This window comes from Petaurus breviceps, unplaced genomic scaffold (genome assembly GCF_028583685.1).
Source record: "Petaurus breviceps papuanus isolate PSGF00001 unplaced genomic scaffold, PetGlider_PUasm1.0 98, whole genome shotgun sequence".
In the NCBI taxonomy this organism is placed as follows: domain Eukaryota; kingdom Metazoa; phylum Chordata; class Mammalia; order Diprotodontia; family Petauridae; genus Petaurus; species Petaurus breviceps.
This window is the reverse complement of record NW_027187460.1, coordinates 58,050,450-58,074,420: the sequence shown is the minus strand read 5'-3', so window position 1 is coordinate 58,074,420 and position 23,971 is coordinate 58,050,450.

The following is a 23,971-nucleotide window of genomic DNA, read 5'->3' as shown; positions in this document are numbered from 1 at the left end:
CAAAGACAATGTAAAAGGTCAGTGTGAAACTTTGTTGGAATTGGGGGGGGGGGAAGGGATAGGGTGAAAGGAGAAAATAGAATTAGTTGGGGGCAGGATAGGATGGAGGGAAATATAGTTAGTCTTTCACAATATAACAACTATTGAAGTGATTGGTATAATTACACATGTACAACCTATATTGAATTGCTTATATTCCCAGTGGGGGCAGGAGAGGAGAAAAGAAGGGAAAAAAAATCTGGAACTCAAAGTTTTAAAAATAAATGTTTAAAAAAAATTGTTTTCTACATGCAACCAGGAAATAAGATGTACAGGCACTGGGGTATAGAAATCTATCTTGCCCTACTAGAAAGTTAAGGGGGTCATGGGGAAGGATATGAGAGAGAAAAGTTTGGGGGAAGGGGTATTCAATAGGCTTGTTATTTTGGGGTGGGGTAGGGGAAAGATGGGGAGCAAAAACTGCAACTCAAAATTTTGTGGAAATGAATGTTGAAAACTAAAAAAAAAATAAATATAAAAAAAGAGAGATCATTGGTATCTTTAGAGAGAGTGGTTTCATTTAAATTCAGTTAAATCAGAAACCAGATTATAAAAGGTTAAGAAGAAAATGAGAGAAGAAATAAAGGTATGTAGTATAGGTGGCTTAGAGTAGTTAAAATGAGACCAGGAGAGCTATAGCACAATAGCTAGTGGGAATGGTATCTTAAGTTAGGGTTTTTTTTTTAAAGATGGGAAGATACAAGAGTGTTTGCAGGCATCAGGAAAGGTGTAAATAGGGAGAAATTGAAGATTAAAGAGAGATTGGGGATAGCAGCATGGACAATCTGCTGAAGATAGGAGGGGTTAGGATAAAAGTATAAGAAGAAGAAGTAGGCTTAGCAAAGAGAAAGCCACTTCTTTATGAGAGACTAGAATTATGAGTTCCAGTGCATCAAATATTTCAATGACAAGACAATTGACTAGATACTAATAAGTATCTGTGGTCAGATTTAATCTAGTTTTTTCTGACTCTAGGTGCGGTACTCTGTATCACTTAATTAGAGTGAGACAAACTGTTCCTAGGTAGTGCCATTATTGTTGTTGTTTGCCCTTCCTTCTCTAAGAGGACCAATGACATCAGGAAGGTCATGTCTTGACTTTCGAATGAATTGGATTTAAGTGAGGCAGGGCTATGCAAAGTCACTAGCCTTACTCTCTCCTCCAGAGACATCTGGGTCTAGTGGCAAGATAGGGATCAGCACAACTGGAGATGGTTCCAAATGCAGTGGGAGACCTTGGCCTTTTTAAGTCATGGTCTTTCCCAGGTCTCAGTTTGTTTGAGTCAAAAACCATTCCGTGATTAAGGCTAGAATGTAAGTCATCCCTTAGGGTGGAGGTTGCATTAACTGATGGGGATGGTCCAAGGGAACGCTGCATTAGAGGACTGTGTGGGGATGTAGTTTCTATCACTACTGTTCATTGATTAGAAAGGTGTCATTAGACTAACTGGCAAAAAAATTCCACAATCTGCATGAATGGTCTCCCATTTCTTTTTCTTTTTTCTTGCCAATGGTCTTGTTATTGAATATTTGATGTCCTTAGGTCCGTACAGCAAGAATTAACTTGCTGCATTCTCCATCCTTCTATGATGAGTTTGGTGCCTGGTTCATTGTTTCCCTATCTACCCCAACTCGGGCCTTGCAGCAGTGAGGGCTAGTTGACGTTAGATAACATAAATTTGTAGTGGACCAATCAGCATGGTTTGGTGACTTCTTCTGTCCTTGTTCATCAGTACATGAATGGGAATGAATGAGACAGATGGTGGGAGTGTTCCACAGTTATAACTTGGCAAAATATCATCAATAGGACAGAAAAGCAAAGGATTCAAGGATAGAGAATCAATTAGTTTAACTCATTCACCAAAGGATCAAGAGTGGGAAGAGTAGAAATGTAGTCAGGACAGGGATGATAGGTGGCCTGAAAAATACCGAGGGGTGGAGGGATGGATGATTTGAAGTCATGGTGTCGAAAAACAATTGGTTTAGGAATCCTAAGACTTAAAGATAAATGGGATTTAATTTCATGAACACAGCAGCAGGAGATGGTCAGATCAAAGACATGACTTTTATCTGTGTGTAGCTTATGTGGAATGGAGGATTAGGTCATAGAAATTGAGTAGACTGAGGAGATTGGAAAGTTAGGATATTTGAGGAAACATTCATATGTTTATTAATTTTCTCTCGTAGGAGGGCCTGAGTTGGGGTAGACTGGGAGATCGTGAGCTAGGTACTAAGCTCATAAAGGAAGGAGATCATTTATCCTGGAGATTTGTAGATAACTACCGCATGTTTCTGGATTGGGTGATAAATTTGGATGGCTTAAGCCTTGGAAAAGGGGAGGTTGTTGAGAGATGGTGGTAGAGCAAGAATCTGTAAGTAGCAATGGAAAATTCAGACTCTTTTCACTATATGGGTGTATGAGAGAAACTGAAAAGTGTAATAAGGGAAGTAGTGGCATTAGGATCATTAGGGAAGTGCCAGGATTGAGGAAATGTCAGAGAATGGGATGATGAAAGGTTTTTCATCTACAAAGTATGCTAGAAGAGACAAGCAGTTCTGGTATGGGGAATTTCAGGGGGAGGGTTGAGGTGGATTAAGGTAATTCACCAAAATCATTCACCAAAAACAAGGAAGCAGATAGCTAGGATTGGAGCAGGGGTTTGTTCATAGGTAGCCAGCATCCCTAGGCTGGGTAGAGTATTAGGGAGTGGGAATATGCTTACCACGGAGGAATGAATCTAAATAGAGTATTGATGAATGGGTAGAGGTTGATCAAGGGAAGCATGTGATTACATAGTTCAAGGTCATCCCTCAAAGTCCAACCTCATGGTAGGTAGTGGTATTGTGAGGTCCTTGGACATCAAACACATAGCAGAAAGGATATGGAGTATGTATGGCTTGGGGAGTCTGGGAGCTGAGGCAGGAGGCAAGAAGTGACAATGTAAGGAGTTCTTGGCACTGCTGAAGTATACTAACTAAATTTTAGATTTTTTTTTCTTTTCTTTTTGGAGGGGGAGGAAGGGCAGTTGCCATTAAGTGACTTTCCCAAGGTCACATGGCTAGTAAGTGTGTTAAGTGTCTGAGGCCGGATTTGAACTTAGGTCCTCCTGACTTCAGGCCACTATGCCACCTAGCTACCCCAAAATTTCAGATTTTTTTTTTGCTTTTTGGAGGACAATTGGGGTTAAGTGACTTGCTCAAAGTCACATGGCTAGTTTTTGTGTTAAGTGTCTGAGGCTGGATTTGAACTCAGGTCCTCCTGATTCCAGGGCTGGTGCTCTATTCACTGCACCACCTAGCCACCCCCAAATTTTAGATTTTTAAAAGGTAAATGTGAAGGAAGGGAGGCTTTATCTCTGTCCTCTTCTTTCCCTCTAGTTTTCTGATTATTCCCTTCCTATAAAATTATTCCATATTGCATTTTAAAATTACATAATCATATTTTCTTTGTTTCTTCATTAGATACAAGTTGCTGCCTAATGATGAGGCTCCAAGAAAATGGGAGGAATAATTTAGTGACTCAAAAATGTCCCAGACAATTCCTTGGGTTTTTCCTTGCCATCTACCCTTTTTAATTAATCAGATCATTTCCTAAAAAGTTGCTCGAAATTTCATGATTCACCTTTCTCTTCTACTGTTCTTCGTTCAGCTGACACTGATTGAATTGTGCAAGCATCAGCACTGAAAAAGCCTACCATTTCCTTTTTTACCCCTTCAAATTTCTTTTAATTATTTAGAATGGTGCTTGTCCAAAGTGCTGAAGACTAATGAAAAGAAAATGCAAACGGTGATTCATTGACTTTCTCTGCCAGGGCCACAGCATAGCCACAGGGACCAGTACAAGGTGGGAGCTGAAATCACAGGCCACTCCATTGTTCATCTTGAGGGTATGAATAGACACATGCACACTGATACATGAGACAAAAATGACATTTGGAAGGTAGGTATATACTTTGATAAGAGGATAAAGGATTGTGTAGGTGGTATGATTTGTGTTGCAAGAGATCCCCATTCTGAATTGAAAGATGATCTTTAAAAAAATTACAGACAACAGGTTACTGTGACAACGAAGGATTAAACCAACCTGTGATGTCAAAAGAAAGAGGTCTTGATTTGACACACAAGGGAAAGTTTGAGGCTTGGGGGACAACAAGCTATGTGAGCATAGACAGGTAGGCAGAGGCAATCAGGGGAGGATATAAAAAGTGTTCACTGGACTTCAGGCACAATGGCCTCCAGATTGGACAAGAAGAGGAAGAGGATTCAAGGAAGGGCTCATGAAAAAGCTTCTTCTCAGCCTTGGTGTTCTCAATTTCATCTCTTCAGTTCCTTTGCCTAATCAGTGTGAGAGGCAGGTGAGTTCTCATGTCCTTCAATAGGGGGAATATTCTTCCCAGATGGGGCTAGGAATGACATCAAATTGAATTAAATTTGATGTTAACAGACATGTATCTGCATGACTTGTTTGATTCTTCCTATCCTCACTGATCATATTTCCCAGGAGTCTTTGGAAGTGGGAATATTTAATTTTTCTGAATTCTTTCAAGTCAGCTTAAATTCTACCTACTACAGGAGGGCTTTCCTATTTCTCTAGCTGCTACTGTTTGCCCCTCTCAGATTATCTTTTCTGTATGTATTTTGTTTGTACCTAGCTATTCACGTGTTGTCTCCTCTATTAGAATGTAAACTTCTTGGGGACAGACACTATTTTTGCATTCCCCAGCTCTTAATACATAGTAAGCCTTAATTAATGCTTGCTTATTAAAGTGATTTTTTTTTTACAGTGTGATGTGTTTTAAGATTAGTGTATACTGTAACAGTGAAGTTCTGTTTATTTTGTGAATACCATTCTTGACATACCCCAACCTCTTTGGGCCCAGCAGTTCTACATTGAGGTTAGATCACCATCACCAAGACCTTTTCTCAGAGCACTGGAAAGACTGGGAGTGGCCCCTCCTTCACTGGAGTGAGCAGGACTGATTTGCATATTCACTAGCAAAGAAGCCAGTGAGAATGAACACAAGAAGAAATGATGTTTCATCCAGTCCTGTAGCTGTTGGAATGAACAAGAATTTCAATGATGAGTATGGCTTCTGTGACTTCATGGTGCCTCCATATGCCTCCTGTACCAGTGGGATTTGTGAGGTTTCTATAAAGTACCTAAATCATAATTTCTTCCACACTGAAGCTGGGAGTTAGCAAGAGTGAGATCCCAATCTGAGAGATAGTGGCCTGCAATGTTTGCCATTTCTGAGATGCTGTTTCTATTGCTTATATTTTATTACCCTTTTGCTAATCCAATTTAATTTTTTAGTAAAATAATGACCCAGGTATAAGGACATTGATTGGCAATTGTGAAAGGATGGGAGGAATCAAGGAGGTGAGAGACAGAATTTGATTGGATTAGCAGATACCACATCAAGGAACTGTTCTTAATGTTTTTTAAATAACTATTTCGGAGCAATTGATTGTCTTTGTAACCCTATGGATTTTGTTGTTGTTTTGTCATTTCATACTCTTTATGACCTCATTTGGGATTTATTTGGCAAAGATACTGGAATAGTTTGCCATTTTCTTCTCCAGCTCATTTTATAGATGAGGAAACTTAGGCAATCAGAGCTAAGTGACTTGCCCAGGGTCATACAGCTAGTAAGTACCTGAAGCTGGATTTGAACTCAGGTGTTCCTGATTCCAAGGTCAGTGCTCTATCCACTGCACCACCTAGTTGCCCTAATTTATTTTATATTTTCAAAAACTTATTTTTTTGCTTTTTTTGGGGGGAAAGGCAGGGCAGTTGGGGTTAAGTGACTTGCCCAAGGTCACATGGCTAGCAAGTGTTAAATGTCTGAGGCCAGATTTGAACTCAGGTCCTCCTGACTCCAGGGTTGGTGCTCTATTCACTGCACCACCTAGCCTCCCCTAAAACCTGAAGAATTGTACTTCATTCTTGAAGAGGACTAAAATGATATCACTTATGTCAGGTTACAGTGTGTCCAACTGTGGCTGATAAGACCAATTGAGTTTGGAATGTGCTACCACAGGTCAGGCACAAATATTCCCTGTGAACATTTAGGGTGGATTCTCTAAATTTGTGCATCTTGTATTTCTTTTGAGCTACTTCAATTCTGCTTTGCTCATAGAGCACAGCACCTTCTCTGATGATGGCACTCCATGCTGGGTGATCCTGTGTCATTGTCTCCCATGTCATGCAATCAGTTCCAAAGTTCTTGAGAGAGACCTTGAGAGTGTCCTTGTATTGCTTTTTCTGACCACCATGTGAACACTTGCCCTGTGTGAGTTTGCCAAAAAATAACCTTTTAGGCAAGTGTATGTTGGGCATTTGAACAACATAGTCAACTGGCCAACCCATCAGAGTTGCGTTCTCTGAGACAGAGTTTAAATGCTTGACAGTTTAACTCAAGAAAGAACCTGTGTCTGGTATCTTATCCTGCCAGGTAATCTTCAAAATCTTTTTTAGACAATTAAAATAGAAGTCATTTAGTTTCCTGGCGGGGTGCTGGCAGACTGTCCAGGTTTCACAGGCATACAACAATGAGATCAGCACAACGGCTCTGTAGACCTTCAGGTTGGTAGTCAGTCCAATACTCTCTTCTCCCACACTTTCATTTGGAGCCTCCCAAACACTGAGCTAGCTCTGGAAATGCCTGTGTCAACCTCATTATCAATGTGTACATCCCTGGAAAGTACACTACCAAGGGAAGTGAACTTATCCACAGCATTCAAATTGGTGACTGGGAATGCATGAGAGCATTGTCCATTATCCAGAACCTGAGCAAGCATGTTGTCATGAAATTGACTTACCATACTGATAAACTTCTCTGAGCAACCAAATCTTGATATAATTTTCCATAAGTCTTCACAACTGATAGTATCAAAGACCAGATCTACAAATATTGTGTACAGACCTCTGTTCTGCTCCTGGCATTTCTCCTGGAATTGTCAGGCAACAAACATTGTATTGACCATTCCTCGACCCTTTCTGAAGCCACACTGGCTCTCTGGTAGATGACCATGTTCCAGGAGAAGGATCAGCTTGTGAAGGAGGACTCTGACTTTACCAATTGCCAAAAGGGTGCTTCACATACACACAAAGAGTTTAAGAATTCTTACCCTAGACTGACTTAAAACTCAGCTAAGCCTTATTGCAGGTAGCAAAGGCAGTGGTCAAGGGACATCTAATTGCCCTTAGTGTTTTGACAGAGAGTAATAGACAATTTGCCTAAAACCCATTGTGCTCTGGTGGCCATACCTAATACCTAAGAAGTGCCTACCTAATGCATGACAAAGGGAAGAATAGTGCCAATTCTCAAGGACCTTACCTTTTGCAATATTGGGGCTTATAACATTTAAACAGCTAAATACATCCAATATCATCTGAGAAATGAGTACCATTAACTATCAAGGGAAAGGAAAGACTGTCCCTAAGTCATTTGAGTTTAGCCTTGAAAGAAGCTAAACATTCTAAAAGTAACAGTAACAAGCTGACCATCTCTCCATCCCCTTCTCGTCCCAGTCCTGAACACACGTGTGTGCACATGCATACGCACACACACACACAGAAGAGACAGAATGAGAGGGAGAGGGAGAGAGACAGAGAGAGAGACAGAGAGAGAAACAGAGAGAGAGACAGAGAGACGGGGAGAGACAGAGAGAGACAGAGAGACACAGAGAGAGAGAGACAGACAGACAGACAGACAGACAGACAGAGACAGAGACAGAGAGACAGAGAGAGAGACAGAGAGAGAGAGGGAGAGAGAGAGACAGAGAGGGAGAGACAGAGAGAGAGAGACAGAGAGACAGAGAGAGACAGAGAGACAGAGAGACAGAGACAGAGAGACAGAGAGAGATACAGAGAGACAGAGAGACGGAGAGAGAGAGAGAGACAGAGAGACAAAGAGAGAGACAGAGACACAGAGAGAGAGAGACAGAGACACAGAGAGAGAGAGAGAGACAGAGACAGAGACAGAGATAAAGGGAACCAAAGGACCTCATCCAGGAATCAGGCAGGTCCTAGATAAGTTAGCTCCGGATTTTCCAGTGGCCAGTCCATACTGTCTAGTCCTGGTTTTCTGTGTGATGTGGCTGTAAATCAGAGCCTACCTGATATCCTGAGATCCAGGGCTCTGCCCTGTTCTGGGATTCTAGCCAGAGGTGTTAGCTCACCCATACATTTTAGATGCTATTCTTATGGCTTGGAACCAGCAAGGACATGGTTACCATCAAGGCTTACTTGACACCACAGTCTGGCATCTTGAAACTGAACAAAGCAGTATTAGAAAACTACGTGACCTATAGTTACCTTCTTTGTTTCATTACTCTATAGAAACCTTGTTTATGATATCAGTAAATGGATGTCATTGATGAATTTTGCCTGGCCTACGATTTACACACTTCCACAGTCTTGTGTGTCATTTTAGAGCTGAAATAAGAAACCACTTAGAGTTAGCCCTACAGAGAGAGAGAAAGAGATACAGACAGACAGACAGACAGACAGAGACAGAGAGACAGAGACAGAGAGAAAGAGAGAGAGAGAGAAGGAGGCAAGACTTCTAGCATTAGGCAGACACAACATTCATATAAAGACAGTCCTTACTCTAGGGAAGAGAATAATAATTTGTATAGCATCTATTTTATGCCAGGATTTAAAAAAAAATATTTCATTTTATCCTCACAACTGCCCTGGGAGGTGCTATTATTATCTCCATTTGGCAGTTGAGGAAATTGAGGACAATAATTAAGGTCCATCATGACTCCAGACCCAATCCTGTATCTACTGCACCACTAGCTGCCTCTGCTAGGGTAACTTTGGGCAGTTAAACCATGCAGAACAATGATAAAACAAAGTAGTATGATGAGTTTTATGGGATGGGATCTTATACAAGTGAATCTGAATGGTTCCTTATCTCTGATATCAGTGGCAGAGCTGTGTTGAAGCTGCATAGGGTATGAAAGTTTCTAGCACAGAAGGTTCTAGACAAGATTCCAGAAAAGAGAGGTATACCAGGCAGGAGAAAGGAGTCTGTCTGAGACTGTAGAGCAAAGGCAGCCTTTTTCATATGAGTATTATGGATCTCAATGTAATTCCTTCCTCCACCAAAATCAACAGCTACAATGACAGCAAATTTTTTGACTATCATATACACACTTAATTAAGGATACAAACCTTCCCCTTATGGAGCTTGTGGTAAAGAAGAGGAATACAGCACATACATAAATTCTACAAAATAGCATATGTATTTAAGAAAGTCTGAAGCAAAATACTGTTGGGGATAGGGAAGAAAAGACTTCCTATAGGAAGAATCATTTGCATAGGAATTTAAAGAATAAGCATGGATTCAAAAGGTAGGGGACAGTGCATTCACAAAATAGGAAACAACTTAGGAAGACAGGAAATCTGGGGCAGCTAACAAAGACAGTAAATATTTCAATTTGACTGGAGCCTAGTATAGACAAGAGGCATAGGGAAGAAGGCTGGAAAGGTAGGGAGATGTCAGATTACAGAAGGCACTAGATGCCAGCAAGAGTTTGAACTTTGGTCTTTAGGTAAAAGAAACCTATTGTAGGTAAAGATCTTCCAATTCTTACATAAAGAAAAGATGTTCAAAGCCTTAAATTTTTTTCTCTTTTAAGGTGATTAGCATCCGGCATTTCATGTGTTGGGTATTAAGACATTCTAGACACAAAATATGCAATTAACTCTTTGTACATTAGCTATCTTGATTTGTTATCAGAAGCAATTACTGGGAACTCTACTTTAAAAAAGTCATAAAGTCACATAGATTTCTGAGTAAGGATGGCTCTGAGCCTTACCTACAAAGTGGAGAAACCCTCTGTGCTTCAGAAGAAAGGGCTGTACCATTTATTTGCATGAAATTCTAGAGTTTATTGTCAGTTTTCACCAAATGTGTTAATTTTCCTTAATTTTCATTAATATTTATCTTTATAAATTTCCATGTTACCTTTGCATATCTGACTTTTATAAAAGGAGGCTACCTTTCATTTTTCAAAACTTGCTGTAATTTTAATGTAGACTTGAAGAAAACACTGGGTGAGGGCTAATGATCTCAATTTATAAATAAAAGATTGTAGAACAATTAGACAGCTGTTTTTACTCCAAAGTTTTCATTTGAAGTGTAACAATTCAAAGATTTTTTTCCTTGCTTTTAGATCACTTATATTAGAAGCAAAAAATTTTGAATTTTAAAAGACTGAGGTGCCAGCCAACAGCACATCTGCATGGAATAGTTGCAGTATAAAGCACATATTATCAGAGATCGATGTTAGGAACCCATATTGAAAGTCATAACCTTCAACAAAGTACAAATTGTGTGGTTTCCATTGAAATATTTTGTGTAAAAATGGGCACAATATTTTTGTATAAAAACCAGATTTTATTACTTTCAATTGTGGATGATGAAGAGTGATAGTAATTTAAAACCCTACTTGAAAGTACATCTTGGTCCTAATAGCAAAATGAAGCCAAATGGTAAATGGGGAAATTCTGGAGGAAGTATAAAAAAAGTTTTCCCTGAATCTCAGCATTGGAAAGGAACTTAGAAGCTATTGTTGTATCACCAAGATGTGGTCATTCATCCCTAAGTTGAAAACTTTTAGTATGGGGGAACTCACTACCTCCCAAAGGCATCCCATTCTACTTTTGGGTACCTCTGGTTATGAAAAAGTTTTTCCCTACTTTAAATTTAAGTCTTTTTTTCTGCAATTTCCATCCCATGTTCCTAATTTTGCCCTCTAAAACCAAACAATAAAATCTAATCCCTATCCCTTGAAGTACTTGGAGATAGCTGTCATGTTCTCATAAAGCCCATTTTCCAAGCTAACCCTCTGTATTTTCTTGAATTAATGATGGCTAATATTCTCACTGGATTACTATGTAATACAGTGGATAAAGTGCCAGGCCTGTAGTCAGGAAGACTTATCTTCTTGAGTTCAAATCTGGCCTTAGACACTTACGAGGTATGTGACCCTGGGCCAGTCACTCACCTCAGTTTGCCTCAATTTCCTTACTTGTAAAATGAGCTAGAGAAGGAAATGGCAAAATGTTCCAGGATATTTGCCAAGAAAATTCCAAACAGGGTCATGAAGAGTTGGACATGACTGAGATGACTGAACAATAACAACAAAATACTCTCAGTGTCCTGGTTGTAGCTTGTTAATGACATTCCTAAAACTGAATACTCTACTCCTGTGCAGGCTGACCATCGAAGAGTAGAGTTATGCTGTCACCACTCTAGTCCTGGACAGTATAACACTTTCATTGACACCTAAGGTTGCGATATTTTTATTGCTATCATGTCACATGGTGGAACTATATTGAACCTTCAGTCCACTAAAACCTCCAGCTCTTTTTCACATTGCTGTCAAATCATACCTTCCTCATTTATTACAGTTGTTTTTTTTACAACATGATTATAAACATTTACATTTATTCCTATTACATTTAATTTTCTTATATTTTATCTCATTATTTTATTCTGTCAATATATTTTTGGACCTGTACCCATCCATGTTTGCTGTTCCTTATGTTTTTTAAACCATGGCAAATTCAATAAGTTTGTAATTGTTATCTTTATCCAAGTCACTGATAAAAATTTAAGACAGAACAGGGTCAAGCATAGATTTGGGGGGCCTGCCACTGGAGACCAGTTTCGCAGCTGACATCAGCTCATTAATGACTATTCTATTAATGCCCCTACCAATGGGCCAGCTAAGTGGCATAGTAGATAGAGTGCTAGATCTCGAGTCAGGAAGATCTGAGTTAAAATCTGGCCTCACACGCTTCCCTAATTGGATGACCCTGGGCAAATCATTTAACTTGTTTGCCTCAGTTTCCTCATCTGTAAAATGGGAATAATAGTAGCACTTACCTCTCAGGTTTGTTGTGAGGATGATATAAGATAATAACTTTAAAGTGTTTAGCACAGTGCCTAACACATAGTAAGCACTATGTGAATGTTGGCTATTAATAGCTATTACCATTTGGGTCCAGTAACTCAACCACAGTCAGGTCCCAATTAGTGTGAAAAATGAATCCTGTGAAGTAGTTGTGTTATTTGAATTTGAACTACTTATTTCCATTAGGATGAGACCAATGGCTATATTTTGCATATTTATGATTTCAAATAGTTGGAATTCAGATATATTCCAATACTTCATTGTTGACACTAATAAGGACCTAGCTGCATTTAGGAATCTGCTTAACTGCATTCTCTCCCAGAACTGTCAAACTCATTGCCCAGTCCTCCATAACCAGATTAAAATGTAATGGGGGTGGGGAGGCTAGGTGGCGCATTGAATAGAGCATTGGCCCTGGAGTCAGGAGGACCTGAGTCCAAATCCGGCCTCAGACACTTAACAGACACTAACTGTGTAACCTTGGGCAAGTCACTTAACCCCAATTGCCTTACCTTCCCCCCTCCAAAAAGCAAAAGAGAAAAATATTAAAAAAATGTAATGGGGAAATGCTTAATAAAAAAAATAAAAATGCAATGCAACATGAATAACGTTAATTTGTGGTTTTCTAAGTCAATACACTACCTAGGTGGAATCCATTTCTGTTTGAGTTTGACACCACTGCTTTAGCACACATCTATCCATGTTTTCTACAAGGACAGTAGAAGAGTATTTTTAGATGCTTTAATGAAATCTAGGTATGTTATATCTGTAATATTCTCTTATTATATCTATAATATCCTCCCTGTGGGAGGAAAAGAAAAGGACATAATAGCAGGCCTTGTATGAACTGTCCTTGATAAAACCATTCTAGTTCTTTATGATCATTCATCCTTATCAGAATGTTCTCTAACCAAAACCTTGAGGCAGCTAGGTGGCACAGTGGATAGAGCCCTGGGCTTGGAATCAGGAAAACTCATCTTCATGAATTCATGTCTAGCTTCAGACACTTACTAGCTGTGTGACCCTGGGCAAGGCACTTGAGTAACATGTGTTGGGTATGTAGTCAGCCATCAATTTCCATGAAGGTCTGCTGGTATGTAGATTCCAGGAAGGCAGTCAGATTTTATGCTGTGCACCTAATAGCTCCAAGGATTGCTGTGATGGTTAGCCTCCTATTTACGTGTGCCTGGCTACCATAGGCTGCACCAGCAATCAGCCAGGACAACTTCTAATTCTTCTGGTATTTATCAGCATTAGAACTACGGCGTACAAAACGAGCATAAAGAGGAACCAGAACTTTAGACTACAGTTTATACAAAAGGGTATTTTGGGGGAAGACCTGTGAACTGCAACATTTCAACAGCATTTTATGGTGAGCAGCAAGGTGATTTAATCATTTTTTATATGAGGAGGTGAAACACTTTAGTTACTGCTTGAGGGTCTAGTTTGTGTGCATTGTCCAATGATTGAGGGTGATATCCTGTGGAATGATGTGCTGTCCATAAATGAGTAATAAAAAACTGGGGAAACCCATCAAATGATATGGCAGTGATGACCTCCTAGCTGGAATATTTCTTGCAGAAACAAGTCAGTGACCTTAGAGATGGTAGAAGATCTACCATGGAGGTTGAATTAATGAATACAAAAACAGTGTTAGGAGTGCTAAAATTCTGAATGAACAAAGCTGGTGAAGGAAGCTAGGTCAACAAAAAGATGATTTTGTTTCGTTTTGTTTTGTTTTTGTTTGCTATCTTAGGAGAAGGAGGATCCAAGAAAGAACAGGACCTTTGATTAGAGTGGATGGGATAATGATAACTGTTAACAGAGAAGGCTGAGTTACTTAATTCATGTTTTGTTTCTGTTTTCTCAACAAAGGAAAATGATCACACTAGGAAAAAACAAAACCAAAAATGGCTAACAAGTTGCTAATACCACAGATAAATAAAGAGATAGAGAATTTCTGCCTGCCTTTGATGAATATTTGTCACCTGTCCCAGCTGACCTATAATCTTGGATACTGCATGAATCCTTATACTTTACTCCCCACCACATACTCTATGATCCAGTGACATTGGCCTCTTGACTCTTCAATGGATAAGACATTCCATCTGGGCATTTTTTCTGGCTGACCCCTGTACCTGGAATTCTCTTCCTTCTCTGCTCTACCTACTGACCTCCCTGGCGTCATTTAAGTCCCAGCTAAAAGTCCCACTTTCTACAGGATGCCTTCACCAATCCATCTTAATTCCAGTGCTCTTCTTCAGTTTATTAACTCCTATATCTGGCATATAACTTTCTTCATATATATTTGTTTGCATGTTGTTTCCCTCATTAGACCATGAGCTTCTTGAAGGCAAGGGCAGTCTTTTGTCTCTTTTGATATCTCTAGTGCCTGGTACGTAGTAGGTCCTTAATAAATATTTATTGATTGAAATGTGATTCTGGAGTCACTTGCAGTGATATTTGAAAGCTCATGGGAAATGTGAGAGGTACTATAAGATTGGAGAAAGGAAAATGTCTCAATTTTTTAAAAAAGGAAGAGAATATACTTTATAAGCTTTAGACTAGTAAGCTTGACTTTAATTCCTATGAAAATTGTAGAATGGATCATTAAAGAAATGGTTGGTGAATATCTAGAAAGGGAAATGATGGTTACAAAGAAACAACATGGCTTCATCAAGAGCAAGTCACACCAGACTAACTTCATTTCCTTTTTTGACAGGATTACTTAACTAATAGATGAGGGGAATACTGTGGACATAGTTTACCTACATGTTAGCAAAGCTTTTGATCAAGTTTCTCATACTATTTTTTCTGGAGAAGATGGACAGAATGGGTTAGATGATAAAATGATCAGACGGATTGGGAATCAGTTGGATGACCAGACTCAAAGAAAAGTTGTTAATTTCTCAATGTTACCATTGTGAGATTTCCAGTGCATTGCCCTAGAGATCTTCCTTGGTCATGAGCTGTTTAAGAGTTTTGTCCATAGTTCCAATAAAGGCATAGATGGTATGCTCATCAGATTTGTAGGTAACACCAAGCTAGGGGGGATAGTTAACACACTAGATGATAGTCAGGTTCCAAAAGGACCTGAAAAGAACCAGAAGGATCCATCAAGATCCTAAAGGATCTTAACAGGTTGGAACACTGGTCTGAATCTAATAAGATGAAATTTGGTAGGCAGAAATGTAAAAACTGTCAGTTGGTCGCAAAAAAATCAGTTTCACAAATACAAAATGAGGGAGTCATGCTCAGATATCAGTAGAAAGATCTGGGGATTTTAGTGAAATGTGAAAGCTCAAAATGAAAAGTGGTTTCTTATTTCCAAGAAAGCTTATTTTATCTTGGGCCTCATTAAGAGTAGCAAAACTTCCAGGAATAGGGAAGTGATAATCCCACTGTACTCAGACCTCACTGGATCTCTTCTGGAGTACTGTGTGTAGTTCTGAGTTTCACAGTTGAAAACCATTGATAAACTAGAGTGCCCAGAGGAGATTAACCAGGATGGGAAGGACCTTGAGTTCATGCCATGGAAGGACCAACTTGGAGAAAAGATGATTCAGGGTAACATGAAAGCTATATTTAAGTATTTGAAGAGATATCATATATAGCAAAGGTTAGACTTTTTCTGTTTGACTCAAGAGTCCAGAACCATGAGCAGCAGGCAGAAATTGCAGAGAGGTGAATATAGGTTTTATGACAGGGTAAGCAACTTCTGTAAAACCATACAGGTAATAAGCTACAGAGCTGGGATTCTAACTGAAGGAATCTTAATAAAGCTGCCCCCAGCCCCAATATTCTAACATCACTATAGGCCTGGCTCCGCTGAACAGCAGGCCCACTGTACCTACCTCCCCTCCCCCACATGTCCTAACTTCTTCAAGTTTTAATGGAATATTAATTTAGAGATTTAGGTTTGGTTGTTTTTTGTGGTATCAGGTGTTGCAGTGTCTAGCACTCTGGACCTGGAGTCTGGAAGACCCGTATTCAGATCCAGAATCAGATGTTTACTGGCTGTGTAACCCTGAGCAACTCACTCGACCTCGGTTTGCCTCAGTTTTCTTAATTGTAAAATGGGGATAATAACAGTATCCTCCTTTCAGGGTTGTTGTGAGGATCAAACAAGATATTTGCAAAAGGACTTAAACAAGTGTCTGGTACATAGTAGGCACTTGATAAATACTTGCTTTCTTACTCTTATTATTTGTCGACATGAGGAGTGTGTGGAGGGAAACCATAATGATGAAAAAGGAGTTGGTAGAGGTACAGGTAATTGGGTAGAGTAAACACTGATTTTTATAGTTAAATAGAATTTGTTAGCTCTAATAATTAGCTCTATATGTAGAGTTGGGTTACAGTATTTGCACAGTATGAGCTGAGTATGCCCAAGCATGCCCTAATCTTAAAAAAAAAGAGGTATTGTTTGCCTCATTTTTTTGAGGGGGAAAGGCAGGGCAATTGGGGTTAAGTGACTTGTGCAAGGTCACACAGCTAGAAAGTGTTAAGTGTCTGAGGCTGGATTTGAACTCAGGTCCTCCTGACTCCAGGGCCAGTGCTCTATTCACTGCACCACCTAGCTGCCCTGTTTGGCTTATTTTAAAAGTAAGGTTTAATTGCTATTTTTCAAAGTTTACTTAAGTTTTAATGTCCGCTCTATCATAGGAACAACATATATACCTATAAAGTAGGTACAAAATGTATACAAAGTAAATGCAGTTGCATAATGCAAACCATTCCTATTGAATTATATTCAAATAACAAACTATACCAGCTTTAATGGAACTTCCCTTTTTATGTCATATGTTATGTATAACATTTTAAATGTTGAGCTGTATCAATGCAAAAGAAACTTCTTTAATGGAACTTTGTCTGATGAATAAAAATGATGTCCTTTATTTTTAATTAATTATTTTAAAAATTATTGTTTAATTAACTAATTTAAATTAATTGTTATTTAAATGTTTTCCTTTAAAAAATAAAATTCCCTGGGTGTATACTCCAATGAAATGAGCTAGGCACACCTATGTATCTATTCCAGTTTGTTCTATTCTATCTACTTATGTGTCCAATCGAATTTAAAATTTATATTTTCATTCTAGTGAATTAGATTCTGTTCTCATTGTGTATCTCTTTGTGAGATTCTGAACTGAATTCTAGGAGGTCCTATTTTTGACCTGTTCTTTTCTGAGAATTATTATTGTGCTAAACTTGGAGTGTAATGTCTCTTGCTTGATTGAACCACTGTTCACAGCAGTTTTGAATGGCTCTTTAATTGAACCTTACTTATGCATTGCTTTGATATAGTTAGTATACCAGTTGATAGTCTTACAGACTAAATTACAATGAGATCATTTCTGCAGGGTTGCTATGATCTTAGGTCTATTGGGACTTCCGTAAGAATATCTGGGAGTGGCTACTTCTTGGAAAAGAGAATTGTTACTTCAAGGGTCTATTCAGAGCCTCCTTCATATATAATATTATAGAATCCATCAGATTATTACCACTTTCCCTTTTTAATTTGTCACATACATTTTTTCTATCTTGAAACAATCAGGTGCATGAGGGTTCTTTTGGTAGAAAATTAATCCTAAGAAGGGAAGTTCCATTAAAACTGGCATAGTTTATTATTTGAATATAATTTAATGGGAATGATTTGCATTATGCAACTGTCATTTACATTGTCTATGTTTTGTACCTACTTTATAGGTGTATATGTTGTTTCCATGATAGATCTAAACTCTCTGAAGGTAGGGACTCTCATTTTTGTTCTTGAATCCCCACTACCTAGGATTTTTGTTGCTGTTCAGTCATGTCTGGCTCTTCATGATCTTGTAAGGTATGCCAATGCTGCTGGAGTAGTTTGTCATTTCCTTCTCCAGTAACTTAAGGCAAACAGAGGTTAAATGACTTGCCCATGGTCACACAGCTAGTGAGTTTCTGAGGCTGGATTTGAACTTATGTCTTCCCCAATCCAGGCCCAGCACTCTATCTACTGAGCTACCTAGATGCTTCCAGCACTTAGGATAGGGCCTCTCAGATAGTAGATGCTTAAGAAATACTTGTTGATTGATTTATCAGTAATAGATGAAGAATTAGCCTCCAATCACCCAAAGTATCCTAGCTGTTATTCAGAATCACAGAGTCTTGAAGTTGAAAGAGAGTTATGGTCCTCTAATTTAGCCCATTCCCATGTAGGAATCTCTTCCACAAAAACCCTCAGAAGGTGTCATTCAGTCTTCACTTGAAGATCTTTGGTCATGGGGAACACACTACCTTCCAAGGTGACTTGCTCCATTTTTGGACAGCTCTAATTGTTAGTAAATTTTTCTTTATTTGAATTAAAATCTCCCCTCTATGCAGCTTCCTCTCACTTTTGCCAGTTCTGTCCTCTGTCAGGACATTTTGCCTTACATAAGATGAACTTCATAATACAATGATATTAAACATCTGGTGACCAGTCTGGCTTCTTATATCCCAAGTGTTTTCTTAAGCACATGGATTTTGATAGGTCTCTCCTTTATAATAATTTGATATTAAATTTATAATGAAATATCATATATTTCAATGAAATTAAATAAGATTACTGGAACCTGCTGTGGAAATGTACCCCTCCCATATATCAGCACCCAAGGATAAATCCCCTTTTGCCCCATGCTAGTTATGACTTTGAGCATAACCTATTGAAATTTTAAAATGGACATTTTTTGCTTTTATATCACTTTTGTTTCTAGATATATAACTCTTCCTTCCACTCCCTCCCCAGAAAAGCCTTCCTTGTAATAAAAAGTAGAGAAAACAAAACAGTTCAGCAAAATTAACCAGCATCTCAGCTGAGTTTCACAGTATATTCTATTTTCTACATCCTGTCTTTGCAAAGAAGGAAGGAAGGTGCATTTTTCCCTCTCTTCTTTTGGGTCAAGCTTGACCATCATCATTATATAACTTTCTTTTTGCTGTAGTTGATATTCTTTCCATTTACACAGTTGTAGTAGAACATTTTAAATGTTGAGCTGCATCAATGCAAAAGAAACTTCTTTAATTAGATTGAGGCTAGATTGCCATGAAATATATTTTCAATATATGTCTTAGATCTTTTACAAAAAAACCTAGTTATTCAAGGTAGTACATTTATGTTGCCATTTGTTATGATTACCTGACTTCCTTTTGACATATACAGTACAGGTTCTCATAGCCTTGAATTGTTTTTATTCTGCTTCCATGATAGATTCATTGTCTTTCCCTTGTGGGATGTGAGGAAGCTTTTCTTTTTCCATCTCCCCTTTTCTTCAGTGTTATATGAGGCTAATGAGAAAGATAGTGAGGTAATTAGGGCTGTGGTACCATCAGTACATGGTTGATAGTAAGCTTTGTATCACTTTTTATCAGATCTGGCATATTGTTTCTTGAATTTCAGAGACTGGCAGAGTATAGGACATGGAAGAAAGTAGTTGGGTCAAGCACCATCCAGATAAGATTGAAGTGATACTTGTAAGCTGGGGGAGGGGTATGGTAGGGGGAGGTGTAGCACCTGAAGTAAATAACAGCCTTTTCAGTCTATTAAGTTGTAGAAAATAAATTCATCTTTTGCTTCTGAAAGTAACAATTTTATGGGAAATTCTGGATCCTTGACTCTTAGCCAATGCTTATAGACTCAGTTCTAAAATACATCTCATTTGAAGGTAGTAATTTTTCCATTCAGTTGGGAAGGTTTCCTCAATTTACCATATTTACAAGATTGTATTGAATTTTAGCATTATCTTGAAGATTATGCAAAATAATTATTTCTATTGCTTTGTGAAATCCTATACAATATGACCACTCCTTTTCCAAAAATCCTCACTGAAAACAAGTAGAGTTTTCTGGTAGCAGCAACCATAGCAAGGTAGCATTTACATAATGCTTCAAAGTTTGCAAAGTACTTAGTATATTTTACCTCTTTTGATTCTCACAGCAACCCTGGGAAATATTTGAATGAAGTTAACTGACTTGCCCAGGGTTACATTGCTAGCATGTGTGTGAGGCAGGATTTGAACTGGTCTTTTTTTTTTTTTTAAAGCAATTGGGGTTAAGTAACTTGCTCAAGGTTACATGGCCAGTTATTTCTGGGTATGATGCTAAGTGTCTGAGCCCGGATTCGATCCCAGGTCATCTCGACACTGGGGCTGGTGCTCTTACTTGCTGAGCCATCTGGCCGCCCCTAACACTGGTCTTCTTGAGTAAAAGTCTGATATTTTATTGAGTGTGCAACCTAGCTGCCTTAGGTTCTGTTATTTCTCTAGATTTAACTGTCTCTTAATGGTGTCTAAATTCTAATTGGTACCAAAATGTTCTTCTTGGGGAAAACAAAAGCTATACTAATCCTGTTTGGTTTAATATTTTCCACCAATGCATTTAATTTCTTATTTTTATTAAATTTGTGTTATTGTTATGACCTGTGTATAAACCTAGTGCATATTATCTTAGGTTTTAGAAGTTCATATTTCTGATGTAAAGTGAGTGTAGCTTAATAGAAAAAGATCAAAGAACATGGAATCAAAAGACAATGTGGTACAATGGAAAATGGTGCTGTATCTAGACACAGAAGACTTGATTAAAAATTGCAGCTCTGTTATTTACCACCTACAAATCACTTAAATTATTTGTGTCTGAGGTTTTTTTTAGTTTAGTGAACTCTGCTCTATGTTCTTCCTTCCTTCCTTCCTTCCTTCCTTCCTTCCTTCCTTCCTTCCTTCCTTCCTTCCTTCCTTCCTTCCTTCCTCCCTCCCTTCCTTCCTTAGTTTACAACATTCAGTTCCTCAAGCTTTTGAGTTTTTAATTATACCCCCCCCCATCTTTCCCCCATCCCCAAGCTGGCATGCAATCTGATATACACTCTACATTCTGAGTTTCTTTATAAAATGAGGGGGTTGGAATACATAACTAGGTCCCTTCCTAGTTCTTTGATCTTGTGACTTGGGTTGAGTATGGGTATGGGCACTTAACTAGCTTTGTTATGTTGGGTAAGCAAACTAACTTTTCTGAGCCTGAGTCCTCATCTATAAAATGGGAATAATAATAATACATATTGACTGCTTCACAGGGTTGTTGTGAATAATGCAATTTATGGACCTTACTTCAATATGTAACTATGTCATTGCTACTGCCTATTATACTCACATTTTCAACAATTCCCTTGTACTAGAGAGCATTGGGTAAAAGAAGAAAAAAGCCATTTGTACAAAATTACTTGACTAGGTATAGTTATTTCATAATATCATTAATACAATATAACCAACTCCCAGCCTAAAGTTAGTTTTTTCTAATGGTCTTCTGGGAATTTAGGAAAACACACTTAGCTTAACCTTTGTGTCTAGTTAAAAATGCTATTTTTTGCTTTGATTATTAAATATCACAAAGATATTGGCAACTTTCTTTAAAAGGAAACCCAATTCACTTATAAGGACAAGTTAATGAGAATCAGCCCAATTCACAGAGGTCCCATGCTAAACCTTTCATCTAACAACTTCTGGAACTAAAAGAAAAAGAGGATCAAAAAAGAAATTTTGTGTTTTTATACATGGTTAGCTCAGTTTCTGCAAGTTCTAAGAGAGCATATCATTGCTTTCTCTACTCCTCCAGTCTCTTGAAGAAGAGGTTGGGGAAATTTGGTTCCTGATCCACATATTGTAGTTCTAATATTTTATCTGCACCTTCACCTCTGTCTCTCTTTGCACTCAGTGCTTTTTTTTTATTGCTTTGGGAAGATAAACTGTACTTTGCCCAACTGAGAAGAAATATAATAGATAGAGGATTAGCTTTGAATCCATGGAGAACCTGGGTTTGAGTCCTGATTCAGATGCGTATTGGCTGTGTGGACAAATTACAACTTCTTTATGTTCCAGGCAGAACTCTATAACTACAAGTTTCAGAAAAGATGCTAACCTGAAGTGGTAGATGGAATTTCCTTATCCAGATGTTCCCTATCGTGTTTGTCTTTTGTTTTGGAAGAGGACCATGGCATCAGGGAAATGATGACATAATTTGCAGTTGACTTTGATTTGAGTGAGGGAGAGCTGTGCAAGGTCACCAGCCTCACTTTCTCCTCTAGAGCCATCTGGATCTAGTGACCAGATATTCATCAGAATGATTGGAGATGACTCAGGATGTAATGGGAGACCCTGGCCCTTTTAGGCTAAGACCTTTTCAGATATTCACTGAGTGAGGTAATGTCCATTTAGTGAATAGCATTCCTTCCTTCCTTCCTTTCTTCCTTCCTTAGGAAGAAGGAAAAAAGGAAGGAAGGAAGGAAGGAGGGAAGGAAGGAATAACATAGAGCAGAGTTCACTAAACTTTTGTTGAGTCTGCTAGTATAACCAAGTAGTTCAATCTAACCTGGTTTTACTAGTCTTCTATCTTTGTAAAGACTTTACAGATAATAAGGTTTTGTAATTTGAATTTTGGCTGCTAAGGAATGTATTTTTCATTTGTAATATTATTGATATGGAGCTAATTAACCCCTCAATATTATTTCACCTAGAAGTCTACTTTTTGTAGAACTAATTAACAATAACAGACTCTGACTTTAACTATATTTTTGTTCTTATTGAAAAATCCCTGGATTGGAAGTTAGATACAAGGATTCAATTTTTTTAAGCAATTGGGGTTAAGTAACTTGCTCAAAGTTACATGGCCAGTTATTATTTTTGTGTGGGTGCTGAGTATCTGAGGCCGGAACTGATCCTGGGTCTCCCGACACTGGGGCCAACACTCTTACTCACAAGGATACAATTTTAAAGACAATTAATCTCATTTTCTTATCTTCAGAAGTAAAGGGAGCTTATTAAGTAAGTCTCCAGAAATTGCCCATATTTTATTTACTACTTTTTTTTTTAACTTGGCAGTTAAGAACCTCCAAACCTGCTCCAACTTACCTTTCTGGACTTATTTCAAACTTGTCCTTTTCATATACTCTAAATGTCAGCCAAACTAGATTAGTAGGTACCCACAGAAAATGGGGTCATGAGTCGGATGCAACTAAGATAACAAAGCAACAACAGCAAAAGAGAATCATAAAATCTAATCTCAACATTGGAAGGAATTGTAGGGTCCATCAATTGTAACCTGTATTTGAACAAGAATTCCTTCTACAACATAGCCAACAAACGGGAATCCCAGCTTTTACCTGAAGGAATTCACAAAGGAGAGACTTACTTAAGGCAGCCCATTTTACTTTTGGACAACTCTAATTTTAGGAAGTTTTCATATTCATCAAACCTAAACTTGCTTCATTTCAACTTTCAGAAATTGTTTCTCATTCTTGGGATTTGAGATCAAGCAGAATATTGTCATGATTATATCTCCTCCCAATTCACTCCCTCCTGCTGAAATTATCTCCCTTAATAATAATAATAATAATAAATAAGATGTTTATAGTACTACAGTTAATATGACCATCATAATAAGTCAATACCATAAGTATTATTTTCCCCATTTGTCTAGAAGAGGAAACTGAATCTCAGATTACATAACTTGTCCAAAATTATACAGCTAATAAGTGTCATGGGTGGAAGTTGAATTCAGGTCCTTTATCATTCCAAGTCCAGTAACCTTCTCACTATATCACAGTGTCTTTCCACATACCACATCCTCCATGAAACATTTCTCTGATACTTTACAGATGAAAAGTGATCTCTCCAGTTTTTAAATTTGCTTCTTTGTGTGTTTCCTTTGCTCTTATTACATTATATTTTATGTTAAATATATTGGTTATATATTATAGCCCCCTTTAGAATATAAATTTCTTGAACTAAGATATGTATATTTTTAATGTTCATATCTATAACACCTGGCACAGTATTTTGCACTTAGGCATTTAATAAACATCTGTTAAGTGATATTAAATAGGGTATAACTAAGATAAATTTCTCAGGTATAGATAGGCACAATTTTTCCTTAGGTCTCCTTGTCCATTGTGCTCAAGGATTGCTTGATGGTATCGAGAATAGCAGTAACCTTCT